Here is a 24,788-nt window from a genome sequence, read left to right as displayed (position 1 = left end):
ATTCTGTGCCTGGTCTCTCGCTGGTCCTGCCCAGCCGCCTTCCGTTCAAGTTAATAGCAACAGCATTAAGTCGATAAGCCTCGCAGCATCCCAGGGAGGTAGGTCACCCTCAGGCACATTATCCCCTCTTAACAGATGGGGAAATGACGCCACGGAAAGATTAAATAACCTGCCCAGCCTCGAGAGCCTGCCACAGGTGGAGCACAAGACGATCCCAGCCCCCGTGCCAGCTCGTGAACAGAGATGCTCAGATGAAGCCCTTTGACGTTCTAGGGTCCCAGGGCAGAATGGCTGATGGGCTCAACAGAGATCAAAAAATATATAAGCGCAGAGGTAACCTTCTTAAAACCAAGCCATTTGTCTCTCTCTTCCTGTGTCTCCCAAGAAGGCCATGAGAGAAAAGATGATTTTTAATACACACATATTAGCTGAAAGATGGTGTGGATGCCATGAGAGGCCAACACAGGCCTGTAGGCGGCGAGGGGCCTCAGTGTCTAGGATCAAAGGAGGGGGGAGACCAAGTAGGGTTCTATCAATGACCTCTGTCCTCTGCACCCCACAGAGCCCTGCACGAACTGGTGAACCCTGGCCTGAAATTACATCTATCTCATTCCTTTACATAACAAGGACTTGCACATCGAACATAGGCCAATCACTGAGAGAGACACAAAGATCGCCTGGACTCTCCTTGCAGTCGAAAAGAACTGTCATCAAGGAATGTACATAAATCCCTAAAATACAAAGTAAAAATGAGGAAGGACCACAACAGAGAGGCTGGTAGAATGCCTGGGTTTGCTGGTGGGAGATCCCATCCAGCTGTGGCTACAGTGGGATGATATCAGGGCAGGCTTAGTGGAGGGGGTGACCAGACTCTGTAGGAGAGGAGACGGAGACCTGCAGGGGTGGCAAGAAGGGAACTGAGGGCAGTGGCTGGAGAAGGGCATCGAAAGTACACAGAAGGGAGAGTTGGCACAGGCCTATTCTGAAGACAAAGCCTCCAGAGTGATGGGAGGGACACAAGGTGTGTGAAGTAGGATTGAGGGATTGAGGGTAGGAAGGGCAGGTAGAAGCCATCTCACCCAAGGCCTTAAATGTGGGATTAAGGAGGTTAGGTTTCACTGCTAGCCTTAGAGTCTAGCAATGTACCTTGCGCAGGAGGCACTGAATCAAAGTTGGTGGAACAAAATGCAGAAGGCAATTTCATTTGTGGAAGACCCAGGGCAACTGCGAAAAAAGACCACCCCCAAAATGGCCTTAATTTTTTTAATCAACTGACAGCCAGTCAGGACAACTCCTAAGTTTAACTATCTCTAATATATGCCACATTCCACCCCAAATGGAGACCATCGTACCTGCCATCAGCTTCTCACTCAAGAACACTGTGAAAATGAATGATGAGGTAACGTCTGTGAAATGCTCAAAGCTCTTTGGAGATGTGTGGCAAAAGGCATCACTATAATTAATATTTAAAGAGATTACCCAGCTCTGATCTCTTTTTCTGCAGACTAAAGTTACGTCCACAGGATACGGTGATGCCAGATTGGCCTCGAAATAAACCTTTCCTACAGACAGCACCCAGCACAGGTGCTTCCTCCTGAGTCCCTTACGTATGGCTGATGGTGCCCATGATCACAAGGCGAGGGTGGCGTCCAAATTGGTTATCCAAGGATGAGGGGGCAAAATGCATTCAAAAGTCGGTCTTTTTTGGGACCCCATTTTTTAAGCATAAGGGAGAGTCTCGCGAAGACTTTAAGGGAGATCATTTTAGCAAAACCCACATCCTAAGCCAGTTAACATTTTTAGATCTAACGCAGTGCCCAAGAAAGGCAGAAATAAGAATAGTACCCTGGGCTCAATTACAAATGGAGTGGAAACAATAATTTCAAAAGTTCAAGGGGAAAAAAAATCAATCTATTTCCTTCCCCCAAAGCTTTTACTTCTATAAATACACTCACACAAATGGACCTAAGACCACTCTTCCTTACGAAAACACTACCTGTCTGGAATTTGCAAGATAAACGATGGGCCTGCCTTGCTTTCAACCCACTGAAGCTCAAACCACTGCTCTCTGAAAGCTTCTCCCCTCTTCAATAGCAGTCGTTTTCCCCCTCTGAATAATAAAGCAATGCGTGCGCCTGGTAGAAAAGTTTGAAATTTTTCTCGTTTGGAAAGAAGAAAATAAAAATTACAACTTGTCGCTATAATCTACAAGTTGCTAATTATCCCTCCAGCCTTTTTGTGTGAAAATACACATTGGACAAAATTGGGAACTTACTGTATATACCGGTTGATAACCTGATTTTCCGCTTAGCACCCAGTGCTATAAACATTCGCATGTCTCTTTATTATTCTGCAGCACTATTTTTTATGTCCTGGAGATAGGAGTGCCATTTATAAAGCTAATCCCCTATTGTTGGACATTTGGCTTAGTCAGTCTATCAATGTCTGTATCACAAATAATGTTGAGATAAATATCTTTGCATAATACCTCTCTAGTTATTCTCTTGGGATAAATTCGCAGGAGTGTCACTGCTGGGTGAAAGTTTGTACAAGTTTGTAAGGCTTTAGATGCAGTCAGATTGTCCTCCAGAAAGATTATCCCAGCCTCACTCCCCGCCAGTAGGAGAGCTACTTCCTCCAGTTGCTCGCTGATCCTTAATTTAGTAGATTTATAAAGAGGGTATTGCTGCTTTTATCTGCAGTCCTTTGAATACTCTGCAGGCAGATTTTTCCCTAAATGTTTTGTGTCTACAGTATTTTTTCAGAATATATTTTTAAACTGTGTGCTTCTGTTCATCAGAAAGCCAGTATCCTACTTCTTCTCCAAAGGTTATTTCCCCCACCCCACTGCCAGGGGCAGCCCATGGTCTGCCTGCTCAGCACCCGCCACCCACATTTTCCCCCAAGTGCCTTTTACTCCATTCTCAACAAACATTTCACAGTTGCAGCAGTAAATCGGATGAAGAACCCAATAATCAGTAATTTACTCACTCACCCATGTATTCACCTGCTATCTCTTGGGGGTCTGTAATGTTCCAGGCACCCTACTGAGACAGAAGTATAAATGAAATCTGTAAAATATACAAACAACTTATACAACTCACTAGCAAAAAAGCCAACAACCAATGGAAAAATGGGCAAAAGATCTGAATAGACATTTCTCCAAAGAAGATATATAGACGGCCAACAAGCACATGAAAAAATGCTCAACATCACTCATTATTAGAGAAATGCAAATCAAAACTACTACGAGGTACACCTCACACCAGTCAGAATGACCATCATTAATAAGTCCACAAATAACAAATGCTAGAGAGGGTGTGGAGAAAAGGGAACCCTCCTACACTGTTGCTGGGAATGTAAACTGGTACAACCACTATGGAAAGCAGTATGGAGGTACCTCAGAAAACTAAATATAGGACTACCATATGACATAGCAATCCCACTCCCAGGCATATATTCAGACAAAACTTTTCTTGAAAAAGGTACATGCACCCGTATGTTCATTGCAGCACTATTCACAACAGCCAAGCCACGGAAACAACTTAAATGTCCATTGACAGATGAATGGATTAAGAAGATGTGGTTTATATACACAATGGAATACTACTCAGCCATAAAAAAGAATAAAATAAGGCCATTTGCAGCAACATGAATAGAACTAGAGACTCTCATACTAAGTGAAGTAAGTCAGAAAGAGAAAGACAAACACCATATGATATCACTTATATCTGGAATCTAATATATGGCACAAATGAACCTTTCTACAGGAAAGAAACTCATGGACTTGGAGAACAAACTTGTGGTTGCCAAGAGGGAGGGGGAGCGAGTAGGATGGACTGGGAATCTTGGATTAATAGATGCAAACTATTGCATTTGGAGTGGGTAAGCAATGAGATTCTGCTGTATAGCAGAGGAAACTATATCTAGTCACTTATGATGGAACATGATGGAGGATAATGTGAGAATAAAATGTGTATATATGTGTGTGTGTGTGTGTGTGTGTGATTGGGTCACTTTGTTGTATGGTAGAAATTGACAGAACACTATAAACCAACTATAATGGAAAAAATTAAAATCAGTACAAAAAAAGGAAGCACACACACAAAAAAAGCCTTCTTGAGAATCATCCTCACCATCCATCTCGCCACACCTCTCTGCTTGGGGCAGGAATCCTGGCCTGCTGGTTCCCGAGTATAAGTCTTAGCCGCTTAGCTAGAAGGAGACTTCTGGGTAGTAACACATCCTCATGTACCCCTAGGCTCTCAACATGGGGCTTAACTTAAAATTGGCAACCAATAAAAGCTTACAGAATCTAACCAAATTAAATCGGGCAAGATAAATACAAGAGAAGGGATGAGAGTACACAGGTTGTATGCATCTAACTATCATTCAGACAGCTGGGAAAATTGAAACTGTCTTTGAAAATTAGCTTCTGAACGCAATCATGGCAAAGGATAGATTAATTCTCTTTAGGCCTGTAATTCTGCATCTACCTAGACATTTCTCAGCTAGGCACAGAGATGGTACATAAACAGTGCGGCATATCCCCAAAGCTTCTGTGCATAAAGGTCAGTATATTCTGGAGATCGGATTTTTTTTTTTTTCTTTTCAGGGTGGCAGGAAGAAAAGAGAGAAAAGAAGGCCCCTACTACATGCCACTGCTGCTGGGATTTTCCATACTGAGAATTCCAATTCAAAGTGAAAATCCCAGTGCCACCTGGGAGGGAACCAGTCTCCATTATTCATGCAGGCCATTATTTGTAGATGGCTCTTCCCTGAGGGCAAGGAGCCCACACATCCCCCTATTCTGGTTCCGATTCCCCCAGCTCTGGATTCATCTCCCACTATAGCATCCATCACACTGCTTTGCTTGTTTGTCCCTACACTGGGCTGTGACCTCTACAAGGCCAATGGCTGTTTTTCCATCTCTGTGTACCCTGGGCCTAGAACACCCGCCTCTGCACAGTGGATGATCAATCTCTGTTGTGGAATTAAATGTCATGCCAGGGCTAGAAGGGACCTTAGAGATAATCCAGTCCCCATATAGGAAACAGAGGCCCAGACAGGCGAAGCAGCCCCCCCAATAGAAAGAGAGCTGGTGGTAACTGGCAGGGGGAAGAGAGAAAGAAATCAAAGATGTCAGCAGTGCTTGAGGAATTAGGAGGGCGAGGGCCTTGATGGAACCTGGAAAGGATGACAATTTGCAGGAAAACGAAGTTTGGTTTTGGACCGCTTCTAAAACAGGTCTTTTTTTTTTTTTGTCTTTTTTTGCTATTTCTTGGGCCGCTTCTGTGGCATATGGAGGTTCCCAGGCTAGGGGTATAATCGGAGCTGTGGCCGCCAGCCTACGCCAGAGCCACAGCAACGCAGGATCCGAGCCGCTTCTGCAACCTACACCACAGCTCACGGCAACGCCGGATCGTTAACCCACTGAGCAAGGGCAGGGACCGAACCCGCAACCTCTTGGTTCCTAGTCGGATTTGTTAACCACTGCGCCACGACGGGAACTCCTAAAACAGGTCTTTAATCTCTTCTCCATCACAGCCCTTCAGAAAATATAAAAAGGAAATTAACATTTATTGAATAGTTACCATGTGTAGGTGGGTAACAGTCCTCCCTAGTCTTCTGTAAGTTTCACACTCAAGGATAATCAATTAAATAAACAAGAATGTGCCTTGGGTCAAAACAGTTAGTAATCCCAGGTCTGAATGCATTAAAAGCCCCCTGTGCTTTCTCCTGCATCCCACTGTCTCTCTGACCCCAGTGCAGAGGCTACAGGGTACCAGGAAGAGCCAGCTGGACACAGTGAGTTCACAGGTGGGCTTGGCCATGTCCCAGGACAACAGGCAGCTGCTCCAGAGGCTGAATGTTAGGTTTGCAGGCTCCCATGCTCTGAAAGGGCAGAGAGTGGGCACCACCCCTCGCTAGCACTTGGCTGACAGGCTAGACCCACTGCCCTTGACTTAGTTAGGATACCGCTGGTGACTGTAAAAGCAATAAGGGCAGCTGGGAGCCAAATGCAAGGAAGGCAGTCATCATAAGCAGTCCTTCATTTCATCACTCAACACTGTATGCCGAGCCTCTGCCCAGGACCTGGCCTCTTCTCAGCTCTGGATTGAAGCTGAGAAGCTCACAGTCAAGTGGGGCGGTTTACATGGAAACACCCCACAACCACAGTCTGGGGAATGTTATCTAGGAGGGCTGACAGGGTGGGGGAGCGGGGCTCCCCTAGCCTGGAAGAGACTTCCCAGACAAAGCAGGACCTTTTGATATGGGGATATTTCCAAGCAGCTACATCAAACAAGACTTGTCAAAAGGGGACATCGCTGTTCTTTAAACTCAGCAAGCAAAATGAGAAGCAGAAATCTCTGAACTGCTCCGCCACCCCTGACCTCAGGGCTCCAGGCAGTGCCGTGGAGTATCTGCTTGACTAGATATTAAGGTCCCTTTCAAATCTGAGGTTCTTTCAGGTCAGGTCTGGTAGGGTGACCAGGAAGGGGGCAATCTGGGGCCCTGGTGGGAACACAACTGAGGGCACTTTTGTGTAGACTGCTCTGCCTGCCTTTCCCCTTAAGGTTCAGTTCAAATGCCGGTCCCTCCTAGAACCCTTCCTGGATCTTGCCCGAGTCTCAGTCTCACCTGAGTCTCTGTAACATGCAGCACTCTGCCCCGTACTGACTTGCCGCAGGCCGGGCAGGGACTGTCTGATTCATGTGTCCCCTCCCTCCTCCCCACCTGCTCCTGCCCTCATCCCTGCACAGGCCTTTTCTTAGCAAAGCATATTGAACTGAGTGGGACAGCAGTCCAGGAGGATGCTCTGGGCAGGTGTGAGCTGGTAATGCTGGAGCAGCAGTGAGTGACAGCCACGAGCAGAGTCTGGAGCTGCTTGGTGCCAGATCCTCTCAGGCCACTCTCTTCCCTCTGCTTCCTCTCAGCTCCACCACCTGCTTCGCCAGGCCCAACACTCCAGCTTGCCCTGGGCTTGCCTCTCTGGCTCTCTGGAATGTCAAGTGCAAACAAAGTGGTGCGCACACTTTTGGGAGAAAAGCATCTTTTATTATGCATCACAGTTGGAGAGCCCATTAGCCAGCAGCAGATGGAAGACCCCACTTAAAGGACCGTGGACCTTCAGCTGGCTGAAGGGCAATAAGATCGCCCTACAACATCATTGCAGGGCTGCAAAAGCATTTCCTGATCTTTTACAGAAAGAGACGTGTACTTGGGCAGTGAAAATAGAATTCCCCTCTAGTTCAATGAGCCAATCTCAGACTAAATTAGAGGACAATGCAAGGACATTAAGTCTTTCTCTATGTGTCCCTTCCCTACCCAGAGCACGTTCACTGTGGGATCTCCCCTAAGTCTAAGAACTGATAATGAATATTTTAATAGGCACAGCTTCTTCTCATTGATAAAAACTCCACTGACTAGCCAGAGCACACTGGTGAAGATGAGGGGGTGGACCAGTGTTCCTGGGCAGCCTCATCCCTGAGCCCCTCCCAAATCTGTGGGACAGGGACCATTAGAGTGACCTCTGCTACCTCAGAGCAGCAGCCACAATGCTGGAGGAAGGAAAAGACATGAATCATGCGGCATGAAGACTGAGGCTGACCCTCGAGAGCTAGGTCCATATATAATTGAGAGAAGAGACAGTCGTGTAAGTAGACAAAGCAGAGAGCCAAAGGCTAAAGAGGAGCCCCCTAAAAAATATCCCCACATCCTGGAGTTCCTGCTGTGGCACAGCGGGTTAAGCATCCTACTGCAGTGGCTCAGATTGCTGTGGAGGCATGGGTTTGATCCCTGGCCTGGTGCAGTTCCAGCTTTACTGCAGCTGTGGTGTAGGTTGCAGCTGCAACTCAGATTCGATCCCTGGCCTAGGAACTTCCATATGCCATGGGTGTGGCCATAACATTAAAAAATACATATATATTTTTCACATCCCCATCCCAGGAACCTAGAAATGTTACCAATTTGGGAAAAGGGTCTTTGCAGATGTAATTAAGTTAAAGATCTTGTCCTGGATTATCCAGGTAAGCCTTAAATCTAATGATGGGTGTCCTTATAAGAGTGAGGCAGAGGAAGATGTGACAGACAGAAGAGAAGGAGGCAGTGTGACTGAGGAAGCAGAGGTGAGAGGGATGTGGCCACAAGTCAAGAAATGCCAGCAGCCACCAGAAGCTGCAAGAGGCAAAGAAAGGGTTCTTCCCTGGAGAGCGTGTGGCCCTGCCAACACCTTGATTTCAGACTTCTGGTCTCCAGAACTGGGAGAGAATAGATTTCTGGTGTTTCAAGCCAAGGTTGTGGTGAGTTGTTACAGCAGCCACAGAAAAAGAACACAGCACCTTAGAAGCAATGGGAGGGATGAGGGAGCTGAGTCCCAGAGAAGGGGCTGATCCATCCAGAGCCACTCCGAGTTAGCTGCTGGTCCAGGATACTCCTCCAGGGCCCCTAGGTCTCTGTGACATCAACATGGGTGCAGTTCCTCAGTGGCTCAGTGTCAAGCTCAGAAGGGGGAGTTGACAGCAAGCTCCAGGGGACTCACAGGGAGCCTAAGGGGGCTGCAGGCCGTGCTGCTATAAGGACAGACTCTGAAGTGAGGCTGCTGAAGTCTGGCTCCCCTCAGGGCCACTCAGACCCCCACCTGCACAGCTGTGTCCACTTCTCGGCTCTGGCCTTTCCAGGGGACTGGATAAATTGGGGGCATTCTGACTGAAGAAGTGAAGACTTGGACACCGGATCCCTGTCTCTGAGTGTCCAAATTGCTTACATGGCTGTCATGGAGAAGACAAGGATTTTTGCGTGGGGCTTCAAAGGACACAATCAAGGCTGATGGGGCAAACGCTGTCTGGGGGAGGAGTTTGGCTGAACAAAATGAAGAACTTTCTAATAATCCGAGGCAACTGACAATGGACTGGGAATGCCTCAGGGACAGGCAGGTCTGAGCACATAGGCTGGGTGTGTTAGGGAAATTCCTGCAGCAGACAAAGGCCGCCCTTGATCGTCTCTGGTGTTGGCAATTTCGTCTGAAGGTCTATGCCTGTTGGCTAAAACATCCTGTGTGAATCTAGGTTTTCGGCTTACAGACGGGGAATGCTCTCACTAAAACTTATTACCCAGCTTTTGTGAAGAGCAAAGTATTGCAACGACCCACAAATGAGTTCTGAAAAAAAAGTAATCAATTCTTCCTGTTCCTATATTCAAAATGGGCCTCACCCCCAGGGAGGAAGAGGAAAAGCATATACCTCTGTACTGACATCACCCCCTAGGCTGACCAGGAGCCAAGAGCACATGCACCAGAACCAGGGGAGCCCTGGACGGCCTGGGCTTGATGCTTTTCTCCAGGGAAAACCAGAGAGAACACAGACTCCAGCAACCAATGGAATTATTTTCATAAGAACAAATAAATGGCCCACTCATCTTTATTTTAATAATTGCTCTTCCTTTGGCCTCCTTCTGAATTCTACACACAGACAAAGTAAACAACAAAGCAGTAACTTAGAAGCTTAACCATGTTGCTGTTCACAAGTTAGCCCGGGAGAAGTTTTTCAGGGCAGGGGCAGCAGTTGGTATCATCATCGCTGGCTGTAAAAGACTCTTGCCTGCACCCTTCGTCTGGATACTTAGTCATTTCACATCTGCCTGCACATCTGTCTTCTCTTAAGTCAATATCTCAGAGAACTAAGCGCTGTTGCATCCGGATGAATTCCTCTGAAGCTCTTTCCATCCAGGATTTTGAAAGTTTGCCATGTTAGCCTTTTACTGAAACAGCTGAGCTTCTCAACTCATTCCTCAAGAGAGGTCAAAAGAACACACTTTCATACTTTTAGATTTACCACCATCCCTTTTCTAGCCTGTAATTAAAGGTTTTCTCTCTTTTTTGCCAGAGAACCAGCGTTAAGCACACGCATCAGTCAGCAGCCAGATTGTGACATGAATGGAAGACAACCATTTCTAACCACTGGCAAAAAGGTTTTCAAGTATCTGCTGGGTCCCTAAAAATACTGCTTCACTTTAGTGAACATGACGGCTCCTGTCTTCACATCAACTGGCCAAGCACCAATCAAACTTCCCATTGTCCTTCAGGTGGATAGTGGAAATTTTCTTTCTTTCTTTTCTTTTCTTTTTTTTTTTTTTTTTGTCTTTTTGCATTTCTTGGGCTGCTCCCGCAGTATATGGAGGTTCCCAGGCTAGGGGTCGAATGGGAGCTGTAGCCAATGGCCTGCGCCAGAGCCACAGCAACTCAGGATCTGTAACCTACACCATAGCTCACAGCAACGCCGGATCCTTAACCCACTGAGCAAGCCCAGGGATCGAACCCACAACCTCATGGTTCCTAGTCAGATTCATTAACCACTGAGCCACGATGGGAACTCCATGAACGTTTTCTTAAAAAAAAAATCCTCATATTTGCAGAGCTGTGTGATGTAATCTGTAGTTAGGAAAACCAATTTAAGACTGTGTTATTCTGCTTCCATGAATGTGTGTTAAGGTTGGTGTCTCTCTTTGACTTGTGTAGAAGTACAGCTACAACAACTGTGCAAAATTAAAATTTGATATACTGATTGGTGTAAAGTGCACAGGCACGTTTCGTATTGGAAAGCTTTCTATATCAAATCTCTGAGAATGGGACAGAATTCCTCTACAATACGAACGATTATTGCCAAGTCTATCTAGCTTGAAGGTTCAAATTTTACATAGCACGTTTATTAAAATAAGCCATACTGATGAGCTAAATTCAAAATTCAGACTCATCTCTGAGGTTACATCAACTCTTCATCACATGAAGTGCCTACTTTCTTTTTTGTCTTTTTATGGCCCTACCAGCAGCATAAGGAGGTTCCAGGCTAGGGGTCCAATTGGAGCTGTAGCCGCCAGCCTACACCACAGCCACAGCAACACTGGCTCCGAGCCACATCTGCGACCTACACCACGGCTCACAGCAACCTGAGTTCTTATGGATACTAGTTGGGTTCATTAACCACGGAGCCACAGTGGGAACTCCTAACGGGCCTCCATTTTGAGGCATGTGAATGCCACAAGTGAGTTTAATGGAGGACCATGCACCCTCTGCATCAGCACTGTGTTTCTGGCCTGACTCAAACCATTTCAGATCTCGGGAAAAATCACTGGCTGCTTCTATCAGTTCAGTACAGCAAATGCCTATCACTAGGGCAGGGCTCTGTGAGAAGGGCTGTGGGCTGGAGGTAAGAGGGATGTTATGCCTGCCCTCCCGGGGACTTCTCAAGGCTGTGGCCACACACGGAATCCTCCAAGGCTGACAGTGATGCTGCTCCCTGAGTGGTACTAAGTGCAGAGGTGGGAGGTCAGGAGCGGAAGCCCCTGGAACAAGGGGATCTGGAAGACAGTTCCTAGGGAAAACGGGATTTGCGCTGGGTCTTCGGGCAGAGGCAAGACCACCAGGGGTGAGGTGCATGCAAGGCAGAAGAGGGGCCAGATGGATGAGCAAAGCCCCAGAGACCTGGCAGTGGCAGGGGTGGGGGGCAGGGATTAAGTATGAAGGACAGGGAGAGGGACCAGGGGGACTGAGAGACATGTCTGCCAGGCTGAGGACCCCGGACTCATTCTCCATACCCAAGGGACCCACTGAATGCCTCTGGGCCATGTGTTAAAAAAAGAAGCCTGACCTTCAGAAGGAGGATTGAAAGAGAACGACAAGGTTGAGAGAGATTTTGGAGGTAAAAATGACAAGACTTGATGAGTGACTAGATTTCAGGAAGCAGAGATCAAGGAAGCTCATAGGTCACAGATGACTCTGCTCCCCTGCTGTGTTGTTCCCAGCCTGGGGGCGGGGGCTGGGGGGGATGGTGGCAATCGGGCATCCCACAGCAAGTTGGCAAGGCTAGCTTTGGTGGCACCATGGGCTCAGGCTTCCCCTTTGCACATCAATAGCACCTCCAGGGGCACTGGAGGGGAGTGAGAGAGAGGGGAGAAGGGAAAAGGAGAAGAGGGGAGAGAGGGAAGGGAAGGAAAGGAGGAAGGAGGAGGAGAGCGAGGGCTAGAGAGGGTTTTTGTTTGTTTGTTTGTTTGTTTGTTTGTTTTGAGGTGAACAGCCATCAATTTTAATAGACTTGGATTGCGTCCACCAAAGTAGACTGACTTGGGGATGCCCAAGGGCCCCAGTTTCTGTAGTCCAACGTGGCCAGTCCTCCGGGACCAGTTTCTGCCCTGCTTATGGAAGTGGGTCTACCGTGAAATGGCCCCAAAGTAGCAGCAGCAGCAGCTCACCACACCACCCTGGGCCTGATCCTACAGGTGTGTGACTGGGTGTTCCTCTTTTCAAAACTCCTAATATGTAGTTTTGTATTGAAGTGGCAGAGAACTTGCTCAAGAGGCTCCTCAATAACCCATGAGGATGCTAACTATATAGACGGTCCATCAGGTCCTAAAACATACCAAGCCCTTTCAAGCCTCTAGGCCTTTGCATTTGCTGTTCCCTCTGCCTGAAATGGTCCCTTCTGCCATGCTCATCCTCTTAACTTTTATTTGGTGCTTGCTACATAGCTGGCTCTATGCTAAGTACTCTACAATAAAGCAACTTATTTAATCCTCATGGCAACCCTATCAGGTGGGGTTATTCTCCTCAGTGTACAGATGGAGAAACTGAAGCCCCCCAAAATTAAAGCACCTGACCGTGGAATATACTTAGTTGTTGGAGGGGCCAGTATTCAAATCTGGACAGTGTGGCCCCAGGGTCTGCATACTCACACATCAAGTTACCCGGCCTCTTCCAGAGCTGGGCTGCCCCCCCTCAACTCTAGGCAGGACTGGCGCCCTCTCTCTACCTCTCCACGGCTCCAGCAGGTCTTCCAGGCCCACCTACCTCCAATGGAGCACCTCGCTCACCTCTTCACACAGTACCCTGCTTATTTCCTTCCCAGCCTTGATCACCACCTGCAATTATCTTATTTATGTATTTACTTGTTTATTATGTTTCTCCAACTAGAATTTACAATCCAGGAAGTCAAGGATCTACCCTTTCATTCCAGGGTATTCCTGGGGCACCTGGAATGAATGACTCTCTGGCACAAAATAGGTGTTCAAGGAATCACTGTTGAATGAACAGACAAAGGACAGCACCGTGTATGCTACACGGTACCACACAGAGTCCTAAGGTATTGCAATGCTGTTCTTTAACCTCCTGTTGTATTTTTCTCCCTTGGCTACTACAAATCCCCCTGCCTACACTACGGCAGACAGGAGCCAGGACCCAGTTCCCAGTATATATGGAGAAGGCTGATCTATTTATAACTGTGTCTGACTGTCAACTTTCCCCCACCAACCAGGGTCCAACCCTGGGTCCTTGAGTGCTAATGATAAGCTTGTGGGAGGCAGAGATTCCCTCTTCCAATTAACCCCTCTGTGGCTTCCCACCACTTAACAGCATCGACAGGGCATTGGCTGCTAGCAAGGTGAATGTCTGATCTGAGCAGCCTCCAAATAACAAAAAGTCCCTGCCCCTTGAATCAGGAGGAACCCTGAGTACAAACCACACTGTCACAAGAACCCCATCCTGGTGGTAAGGTTCTAAGTTAACACACATTGCTGATATGAAAAGTTCTGCTTATATACATCAACATTGAGGGAGCTTGCCTAGGAACTTGCTAATAAAAGGAACTAACTTATCAAACACCCTTTCTAGGCAAAAACTCCCTTTGACATTTTACACATGATCTCATTTAACCCTGTGAGGTTTGAATTATTATTATTCCCCTTAACACATGAGAAAAGTGAGACTCAGAGGTCCGGTGTCCCCAAACCAGTTGGGATTCAAGCCTAGGATCTGAGCCTCCCGCACCTTGTTCCACGGTCCCCTGCTCTGAAGTGTTCTGCCTTCTCTTTGCCTCCACCAGACTTCCTCTTCGGCATCGGGGCCCTGCGTTTTCCTGCCTCTGTACCTGGACCCAGTAGCATGACCTAAAACGGCCTTTTCCCTTTTCACCCTCTGTGGAATCCTCTTCTTCCTTCCACCTTCCATGGTGCAGCCTTCCCCAGTCTCTCCAGTTAGAATTCGCCCTCCTCAGGGTTCCCAGAGGTCCCAGGGTTTAACTCCCAGGATGCCCTGAGGTATAATCCTCTTTATTCCCCACTAGAATCTGAACTCCTTGAGGGTAGAGCCTGTCAGTACTTCTCCTGTTTGTTTCCTTCTGAATGAGTTGAGAAAGTTGGAGCTGAACCATTGAAGAAAGAATAAGGGAAACCACTGGTGGCCTTTAAACGCATCTGAGCGATCAAAGGCTCTGGACAATTTCACTTCAACCACAGAGTATTGCTCAGGAGAGACAAGCTTATGTGCCACAACTCTGCTGTATTCCTGCTCCAGTCACAAAACACACTCTCACTAGTCCTCTGATTTCATAAAGCTTGAAACTTAAAACCAGGAAATCTAGGAAGGAAATAAAATAATAAAAATCACTTTCATAAGAATTCTTCCATAGTAATTGACTTTACCCACACAGTGGGGAGACATTAACTGCAGCACCGGTGGGGGTGGGGGGTAAGAGGTGGGGCAAAAGCACAAAATTCACCTTCTAAGGTGTCACCGTTAACTACCTTGTGCTTGTTCTGCTGTGGCTGCACCAGAATTCACCTGTCCTGGAAAATATGCACTTGCTGAACTGTTGGCCTCTCCAAAGCACAGCTACGTTGAACACTCACCAAAGGATGCCTGACCTGTAAGTGATTTTAAATCGTCTTGATTGGAAAACATCTCACCCGTGGCTTTACATTAGAAACAGGCAGATCCTGGCCTTTATGTCAGGACCCCTAGATCAGTGCATTATTTTTCCCCAAACAACTATTTTGAGGTTTTTACTAAAATAACCAACTCACAAACAGAAATACTTCCTGATCTATAAGCCACTCTGAAAACAAATCATTATGCCTTTGAATATTTCATGATGGTCCAAAGCACTGAAGGAGGGAAGGCCAGCATTCACCAATCCCTGCTACGTCTATTTCAGGACTCCCAAAGCAAACTGCAAATGCTTCCTTTATTTTCTAAACACCCATTTGCAAGTGCTGGGTGGATTCTTGGTGAAATTATTGTCTCTACCCAAACTGACCCCAAATACAGAGACGCAGAGATTCCACTTCTCCAGGTTCACAGCGGCATAATCTCAATCATCATCTAGTGCACACTCCATCCCACCGCAACCATTTTATGGGTGGCAAAACCCCGATGGGGGGATTGCCCAAGGTCACAAAGTTTGTGGATGGCAGAGGAGACACCAGGAGCCACTCCCAGCCCTGGGAGCAATCTCTATTTCCAGAGGCTTACTCAACACCCTTCCTAATGCTCAGCCAAAGCCACTGCAGATTAGCGACGTGACCCCTGAGATTGACTTCTGTAGGTCCCAACATTCCTCTCCACCCTCAAGGATCTGTGGAACTGAGACACTCAGGGGTTCCCTTCGACTCACAACTTGGCAATACAGGCAGGGCGCTTCAGGTGATCGTCCCTGGAGAACCCCTCCCGGTCCAGCTGTGGCCGTCGAGATGAGGCAGAGTGAGCTGGTAGGAGGTCACTCAGAAAGTTAGCGCCAGCCCTGGTCGCACCTGAACCCAGGTCTCCCACCGCCCGGTTTGCCGCTCTTTGCACTACACCTTACAAATCTCGAAAACTTAAGTAATGCATTGATACTGTGGAAAGATTTAACCGTTGCAGGTCCTGAACAAGCCTGCAGACGCGCCACCCTCTGGGAGTGGGGACACGAGGACTGGGGGCAGGCACGGGTCACCGGAGCCGGTGGTGCAAGAGGAGCGCACGGCGGAGGGCAGCACGGAGGAAGCCACCGGGCAGGCAGTCTGCAGCTCCCGAAGGCGCAGGCCGGGGGCGTAGGGACCCGCTGTCCCCCGAAAACTTTGAGGCGCCAGGACGTCGCCCTTACCTGCAAGGAGGCGCCGCCCGCGCGGACGCGGACCTGGCGGGCTGACGCTCTCGGAGAGGGGCGGCCCCGCCCGGCGGCGGGCACGAACGCGGGTAAGGCTCGGCCAGCGGCGCGGCTCCGGCTCCGCCTCCCGCGCCGCGGCTGCAGCCGGAGGGGGAACGCGCGGCCCGGCCGCGCCCGCCCGCGCCGTCTGGCCGCGGCAGGTGCTGAGGCTGCAGCTGCGGGGCTGCCAGCTGCCGGCGCCGCGACCCCCGCCCCGGGGGAGGAGCCCTGCGCGCCGCCTCCGCGGGCCCCGGAGGTCCCGGCCCGCCGCAGTGGGCGGTCCCGCTCCCACCCGGGCCCTGCCTCTGCCGGCCTTCCCCGGCTCCCGCCTGGGCACGCAGCGGCCGCCGGTACGCATTGGAGGCTGAGGCCGGGAGAGGAGGGGGCTCCCCAAGGTCACCCGAACCTGCAGCAGTGGCGCCAGAACTGGAACCCAGAAGAGTCCCAAGAACGACCCCCTTCTCATGCCTCCCTTCCCTGGCCCTCGCTCCAAAGCCTTTGGAAGAGCGCCGGCTATTCGGGACTCTGGGGGACGCAGGCTGCCCCACCCCCCACAAGCCCTCAGGCTGAAAGGAGGTGGAAGAGGCGGCCCACGTTTGGACCACCTCCCCCATCTCTGCAAACTCCATCGGTTCTGGGAAGCTTGGATGCTTGGCTCTTCAGGCTTTCCTCTAGCCACTCCTTTCTAGTCTCCTTCAGGGCTCCTCACACCTCAAAGCCCTAAAATGTTGGGGTGCCCTAAGGACTCTGCATTCAGCCCTGTTCTCACTCCCTGGGCCACCCCACCCACTCCTCTGGCTCTGATCCTACTACCTGTCTGTCCATCATACTCCAAAACATGCCTCTGTCCAAGAGTTCTTTCTTGCAAAAATATCTACTCAACACCTACGAGGTCTCTGTACTATGTTAGGCACTGAAGACACAGCCTGGAATGAAACACAATTCCTGTCCTCACAGAACGTACTGCCCAGCAGATTGTTAACACAGTGCATTTCCTCTAACAATAGTGTAATCCTAGGGGGCTAAGGGAGGCAGGGCAGGTGCCTGCAGTGGCTGAAGGAAGATGGGGACCTCCTGGAGAAGATGCGCCTCCAAACAGAAACCTCAAAGGCCAACAGGTTGCCAGTGAAAGGGACCAGTGAGGAGAGAGCCTTTTAGACGGAGACCACAGAAACAAAGACCCCAAGGTGAGACAGAGCGGGGTGGGGAGGTGAAAGAACCCAGAGCTGAAGCAGCAGAGTCAGCAGGGGCCATGGAAGGAGTTTTGAATTGGGAGGGGTGCCATCCGGTTGGGATGTTAGATCATTTTAGTGATGGAATGGAGCACAAACATAAGTTCATAAGTGTCTTTCAGCCCCCACCCCTTTTCCCTGACACACACACAAAACAGTAAGTAGCATTGCAGCGGTTGCTGCTAGAGCCCACCTGGCCTGGATGAAAAACGGCCCTCTAGCCCTTACCTCCTCTCCTTCATTCCCAAATTCAGGTCTCTATCCCAAAACTCTCCTGAGAAGCTCCGTCTTTAAAAGTCCTCCTAGGTACCTCCACCCAAAACTCCCTTTTCTCTCAGTGCCCCAGCCCCTCTGCACCCAGGTCCATGGGCTGAGTTAGCCCTTCACTCCTTGGAGTCTGCTTCCCCCACCTGTTTCCACTCTAGTTAGAGTACAGAGTTCTGCCCCGTGATAACTACCATTACAGGGAATGGACAAAAAATGGGAAATTATGAAGATGTGGCGCAAGTAGGGGAAGTTTCTAAAAAAAGTAAATGTTGTACCTCTCTATATTCTTGCTTATAACTGCATGCAAATCTAAATTACCTCTAAATAAAGTTTATTTTTAATTTTTATAGGTAAAAATTAATAACCAAATTACTCTCCCTAATGCAGATTAAAGACCAAAGAAGGCACCTGTCAGAAAGGAAAATAAACACTCAACCCTCTTATCCAATGAGTACAAATTTTGCCCATGGAATTTTGTCCTGTCCCTCTCAGCTTCCTAGCTGCCCATGCCAGAAATGTCTGCATCTTCAGATACTTCATGTATATTTGTGTAAACAGTTTCACCTTTGGCCACTGGTTCGACTCTGCCACTCTGATGCCACTTCCCCCTTCAGCCTTCTTTGTCTGCCTGCTGCTTAAATGCCAAGGTTGCTCATGTCCCCTTTGGTCTCTTTTCTCTCTTCACCCTCACCAAACAGTCCTATGAGCTGCGGTTCTATTCTTCCTCCCAGACCTTCTCCTGTGCTCGAAACCCAGTGACACAACAGGCTGCTGGACAACTCCTGAATCCCCCTCAGGTGCCGCAATCTCAACAAAGTGAAAACCAGACTCAACATCTTTTCCCTAAGCCACCCCTTTTGTCTTGCTTCCATATTTGAACTGGTAGTGAGACTTAAAGCATGAACCAATGGAACATTCTAGACTTTTCCCTCTTCCTGGCCCTCATAGCCTACTGGTCACTAAGTCCAGTCAACTCTGTCTCTGTAACATGTCGTTTACACATCTCTTCTTCTTTATCCTTGCCTTAGTTGGAACCTTACCATTTCTTGGTGAAGCTGAAGTGAATGCCTCCAGTCTTATCTATTGGCAATTCATCTGCCACATGCTGACAATGACCTTTTTAAAATTTCCTTTTATGGCTGCACCTGTGGCATGTGGAAGTTCCTGGGCCAGGGGTCCAACTGCAGCTACTGCATACGCCACAGCCATGGAAACATTGGCTCAGAGCCACATCTGCAACCTGCACCACAGCTTGTGGCAATGCCAGATCCTCCCACTGATTGAGGCCAGGAATCAAAACTACATTCTCTCACAAAGACAATGTTGGGCCCCTTAACCCACTGAGCCATAATAGGAACTCTGACAGTGACCTTTTTAAACCATAAATCTGACAAGTTACTCTCCTGATGAAAATAATTCCATTGTTTCTTCTTGGCCCGACACTAAAGTCCTGACTACTTAGTATGGCATAATGCACTCAGCGATCCACCCTGTTACTGCTGCAGCTCCATCTCCATCTCACCCTCTATCTGCACACCAAAGACCTCATGTTTTCAGGGCAATCGTATTTTATGATAGTAAAAACTGCTATAATTTATTAACTTATTGCCATATGTCAGATGTGTTAAGCATTATACATACAGTATCTTGTGCAATAAAAGGCATAGAACACAACACCAAAACAGTCTCAAGCCAAACTTGCCTGGGTTCAAATGGCAATGCAGATTATACTACAAGGCTACAGTCATCAGAACAGGATGGCACTGGAGCAAAAACAGAAATAAAGATCAATGGAACAGAATAAAAAGCCCCAAAATAAACCCATGCACCTATGGTCAATTAATCTCTGACAATGGAGGTGAGAATATACAGTAGAAAAGACACTCTCTCCAGTAAGTAGTACTGAGAAAACTGGATAGTTACGTGTGAAAGAATGAAATTAGAACATTCTCTACACCATACACAAAAATAAACACAAAATGGATTAAAGACCTAAATGTAAGGCTGGACATCATAAAACTCCTAGAGGAAAATGTAAGCAGAACACTCTTTTGACATACATTGCAGTATTATTATTATTAATATTATTTTTGTCTTTTTTGTCCTTTTATGGCCACACCTGTGGCATATGGAGGTTCCCAGGCTAGGGGTTGAGTCAGAGCTGTAGCTGCTGGCCCACGCCAGAGCCACAGCAACACCAGATCCAAGCCATGTCTGTGACCTACACCACAGCCATGTCTGTCACCTACACCACAGCTCAGATCCTTTACCCACCAAGCAAGGCCAGAGATTGAACCCACAACCTCATGGTTCCTAGTCGGATTTGTTTCCGCTGCACCACAATGGGAACTCCGCGGTATTATCTTTTTTGATCCATCTCCTAGAGTAATGAAAATAAAAACAAAAATAAACAAATGGAACCCAATTAAACTTAAAACCTCTTGCATAGCAAAGGAAAAGTTTTTCAAAAAGTGAAAAGACAGTCCACCACATGGGAGAAATCTCATGAAGCAAAAGAAGCAACCAACAGGGGATTAATCTCCAAAATATACAAACATCTCATGCAGCTTTGTATATTTTTAAAAAATCCAATCAAAAAATGGGCAGAAGTTCTAAATAGACATTTCTCTAAAAACAGGTAGCCAAAAAGCACATGGAAAGATGCTCAACATCACCAATTATTACAGAAATGCAAATCAAAACTAGTGTCTCACCTCATATTAGTCAGAATGGCCATCATTAAAAAGTCTACAAACAATAAATGCTGGAGAGGGTGTGGAGAAAAGGGGACCCTCCTACACTACTGAGAGGAATATAAGTTGGTGCAACCACCAGGGAAAACAGTATGGAGGTTCCTCAAAAAACTAAATATAGAACTACCATATGATCTGGCAATCCTACTCCTAGGCATATAACCAGAGAAAACCATAATTCAAAAAGATACATGCACCCCGATGTTCATTGCAACACTGTTTACAATAGCCAAGACATGGAAGCAACCTAAATGTTCATCAGATAAATGGATAAAGAATATATGGTACATATATACAATGAATACTGCTCAGCCATAAACAAGAATAAAATAATGCCATTTGCCGCAACACAGATGGACCTAGAGATTATCATACTAAATGAAATAAGACAGGGAAGACAAATAGCATATGCTATCACTTATATGTGAAATTTTAAAAGTGGTACAAATGAACTTATTTACAAAACAGAAACAGACTCATGGACTTTGAAAACAAATGTATGGTTACCAAAGGGGAAGGGTGGGTGGGGGAGGGAGGGCCTGGGGTTTGGGAATGGCAAGGGCACACTTTTGTATGTGGAATGGATGATCAATGGGGACCTGCTATATAGCACATGAAATCTACTCAATAGCCTGTGATAACTTATATGGAATGAATATATGCTTATGTATGGCTGACTCACTTTGCTATACAGCAGCAATGAACACAACATTGTGAATCAACTATACTTCAACAAAAACTAAATTTTTAAAAAATCCCAATGCAGCCACTTGTTAACCTGTGTCATCTTGGGAAAGTTCCATAAGCTCTCAGTTCTAGGTTTCTTCCTCTGCAAAAAAAGAGCATAATAAGATTACTGCAACCTAGGTTCGTTCCCGAAAGAGTTCTTAGAGATGAAACAGTGTTCATTACCTACGAGCCAGCACTCTTAGTCATGCTTATAGCCAGTATATGCAGTGAGGAAGACTGTGCTCCTTTCACAGAGAAGGAAACGGACGCTCCAAGAGATAACATCACTTACCTAAGATTCATAGCTTTCAAGTAGCTGCCCTGGGATTCATCTGGGATTCTAGACCCCATACTGCTTAATTCTTTGCATAAGCTACTGCCTTGCTCTGAGAGTCTCCCCTATTTCCCCATGTTTACCACGGCCTGCCAGACAAACTCTTCTTCCTCCCTTAAACACTGGTCAAAAATATCTTCTCTATGAGGTTTTCCCAGTTCCTCCTTTGTGCCTCTGCTGAGCTCAGTATATTCTTCTTAAAGTACCAAGCACGCCTCACTACAATGATTTATTTACAGGTCTGTATTTTTGAGACCTCCTCAAAAAGGAGAAGACATTACCTTCTTTATTTTTGTCTTCCTAAAAGTCCATAGATATGTGTTGAATGAATGAATAAATCGATGAATAAGATATACATAAGATTCTCAAGTGAGTTTTACCTAAACAGCTGTCATGCCGGTACAGATCACTTTTAATCTCTGTTTTTGTCAATCTGCAGTCATTTTTGGTGAGAGGATAGCATCTAATGATCCAATATTAATATCGAACAAGATATAGCAAGACTGAAATTTCTCACATTGCTATTTGGTTGAGCCTTGTCCCTCTCAGATGTCTCTCCTTTTTTTAGTGACACTATGTAATAACCCATAATGAGAAGCTGTGTTGCATCCTAATGAGACTTCCTGACTAAAACATCTGAGCTTTGAATTTATTTCCCATAAGTACCATTTCAGCTAAAAGTTTGCTTTCGCTATGGCATGAGTGTGCCATTTGTCATCTGTTAAGTGCCCATACCTTCCCCTTAGCTGTATTAATCTCCTTTGCATTCAAATACTTTGGAGCGCTGGCTAAATAGTAAGCTTTTCTACACAATTTCCTTCTTGGAAAGCCGAACTCTTCCTGAATTCATATCTATTGTTCCCAAAATAGAATAGTTTACTGCTTCAAATTTCAGCTTTACTGTCTGCAGTGGTTTAGGACAAGTTTCAGCTCTTCCTCAGAATGATCACATTCCATACAATTAAAAAGAAACAAAACAAAACAAAACAAAAAAAACACACACACCCTGACCTTGTCATTGATGGAGTTGTGTTTTAAAACTGTTAGAAACTGGAGTTCCTGTCGTGGCGCAGTGGTTAACGAATCTGACTAGGAACCCTGAGGTTGCAGGTTCGATCCCTGGCCTTGTTCAGTGGGTTAAGGATCTGGCATTGCCGTGAGCTGTGGTGTAGGTTGCAGACACGGCTCGGATCCCACATTGCTGTGGCTGTGGTGTAGGCCGGTGGCTACAGCTCTGATTGGACCACTAGCCTGGGAATCTCCATATACCAAGGGAGCGGCTCTAGAAAAGGCAAAAAGACAATAAATAAATAAAAAAATAAAACTGTTAAAAACATTTTGTATACCAGAACACAAGTACACTGGCAACTTTAATGCCTTCATATCAAATTAATGAAAAGCAGTGCAGGTGGGAAAGAAGAATGCTGGTTTGTGGTATAAAAAAAAGGGGTTGGGGGAAAGGGGGTTCTAGTACTGTTCTGCCACTTGCCCAAGCCCCTCACTTGTTGGGCTGCGTAAGAAAAGAGGAGTGGGACAGAATGACCTTCAAGGTCTCTTTTGGATCTAAAATGACATGGTTGCTTAATGAGCCTCCAAGTGGTCATTCATTCAACATTGTTGAATGTCCTCCTGAAAATTTAGGGCTGAAATACAGTGATTTAAACTTAAATCCAGACTGGATAGGGAATGGGATAGTTTGGTTAAGACAGTGTTATTATACTACATAAACTGATGACATGTTTTTCATATTCAAGCTCTAGTTAATAGCAAACTCTAATAAAGACAGTTTCATTGAGACTTTGGTAAGCCGAGACTCATGGGCTGTTGGAGTGTTGCAGCAGTTCCATTAGGAATAGCCGCGCCAGCATTTGTGGTCAGCTGCTTGTAGAAAAGCAGTGCCCCAGAGTTCTGGAAACTAGTTCTGTCCTTAATCTTTGCCACGTGGCCATGGGAAAGTCACATTAGCTCTCTGGGCTGCAGTTTACACTCCTATAAAAGGACAGAATGATACCCTGTGACGACCAAGGTCTCTTAAGCATTAAACCGAATGATTATTTGAGTTTAAGGAAGTCACAGTGTTATCAAGTCAGAAAGAGAAGTTCTGCTGTTGTTGCAACAGAAACTGGGTGCTTATCATTAGGATTATATTACCTCTTGAGGATAAGTAAATTGTTGCCCTGCAGAGAGAAACAATGGCATAAATACAATATGTTCTTACTCCCAAGAATCTAGAGGCAGATATTCACAACTCACTTCTTAAAAATGAATTGTCTAGTTCACCATAAAATACCTAGAATAGGGAGTTAGGCTAGAAAGTTCATTATCTGTGTGTTAGTGAAGATAGATCAGTTTCCCAGTATTTTCCAAACCTTACGTGATCACCTATCATAGTCATTCTCCCAAAGACAACCTATTTTCCCCTTTTGGGGAGGGGTGGTGGAGGTATGGAAAGAACAACTCCTTTCTAGATTGCTTCCTTAGCTCTCATATAACCCTCGTCTGCTACATTTCTTTTCCTGTTCCTAATCACATTCTCTGTCCCTTGATGAAACTGGTATCCTAATCTACTGCTAATGCAATGGACTTAATGACTCAATTTGAATATTTGGGATATTTGCATAGGGTTGGGAATGGTTATCACATTTTAAAAAAAAAATCCGTGATCTTTATGGTCTCCTGTCAGATTTTTTTTTTTTTTTTCTATCTCATTTCTTAGACGATAAATCTTTCGGTGTTCTGAGGGACAGCTTTGAAAATATGAGTGTGGCGTTCCCGTCCTGGCTCAGTGGTTAACAAATCTAACTAGGAACCATGAGGTTGTGGGTTCGATCCTTGGCCTCGCTCAGTGGGTTAAGGATCCAGCATTGCTGTGAGCTGTGGTGTAGGTTGCAGACGCAGCTCAGATCTGGCGTTGCTGTGGCTCTGGCGTAGGCTACAGACCCCTAGCCTTGGAACATCCATGTGCTGTGGGTACAGCCCCAGAAAAGGCAAAAAGACAAAAAAAAAAAGAAAGAAAGAAAGAAAGAAAATATATGAGTGGCTTTAGCACCTTTTACTCTTTCTTTATTATCTCTTTTTTAAAATCCTCTTTTCCCCTACTCATTCTGCTTTTGAAAGATGAGCTCCTAAGAAGAAGCCATGCCCTTGAGGTGGAGGCCAGTGTCTTGAATGGCCCTACTCTGGTCTTGCCAACTATGTCTCTTCCAGTTCCCACAGGTTGATCCTGCTCTGAATTTAGTGGGTGACTGCAGCTTCACACCACTGCTCTGCCTCCCATGGCCCCTGGGGCCGATGCCACCATCTCTCTGTCACCACTTTCTTTATTTCCTTTACCTTTCATTGCTCTTCACCGTTTGTGATGCACCAGACAGAGCAATCATCTCATTTTATTCTCTCAATCGTTCCTTATACTATGGAAGACGAATATTATGACCCCCATTGTACAAAGAAACTAAAACAAACTCAGAGAAGCAAATGGTTTGCATGAGGTCACAGAGCTGGTACATGGGATTCAAGTTCAAGT

The 24,788-nt window shown here is 46.6% G+C and overlaps 1 protein-coding gene across 5 annotated transcripts in view; it reads right to left on the bottom strand.

The window, feature by feature from the left end:
- FRMPD1 (FERM and PDZ domain containing 1) overlaps window positions 1-24,788 on the bottom strand; it is a 140,404-nt gene that overhangs the window by 94,081 nt on the left and 21,535 nt on the right. The window contains exons 1-2 of one of the 5 annotated variants that reach the window (XM_021066180.1): window positions 21,224-21,528; window positions 20,981-21,031 (exon numbers count right to left, since the gene is read on the bottom strand). The exons of 1 other annotated variant lie outside the window; for it this stretch is intronic. The gene's annotated coding sequence lies outside the window, so the exon portion shown is untranslated. Of the gene's footprint in view, window positions 1-15,908; window positions 15,987-17,410; window positions 18,601-20,980; window positions 21,032-21,223; window positions 21,529-24,788 lie in introns of those variants that run through there. 3 more of the 5 variants (XM_005660252.3, XM_021066187.1, XM_021066179.1) reach the window with 3 other exon arrangements.

Source organism: Sus scrofa, chromosome 1, assembly GCF_000003025.6.
Source record: "Sus scrofa isolate TJ Tabasco breed Duroc chromosome 1, Sscrofa11.1, whole genome shotgun sequence".
Lineage (NCBI taxonomy): Eukaryota > Metazoa > Chordata > Mammalia > Artiodactyla > Suidae > Sus > Sus scrofa.
The sequence above is the reverse complement of the archived record's forward strand: the minus strand, read 5'-3'. Positions and strand labels throughout refer to the sequence as shown.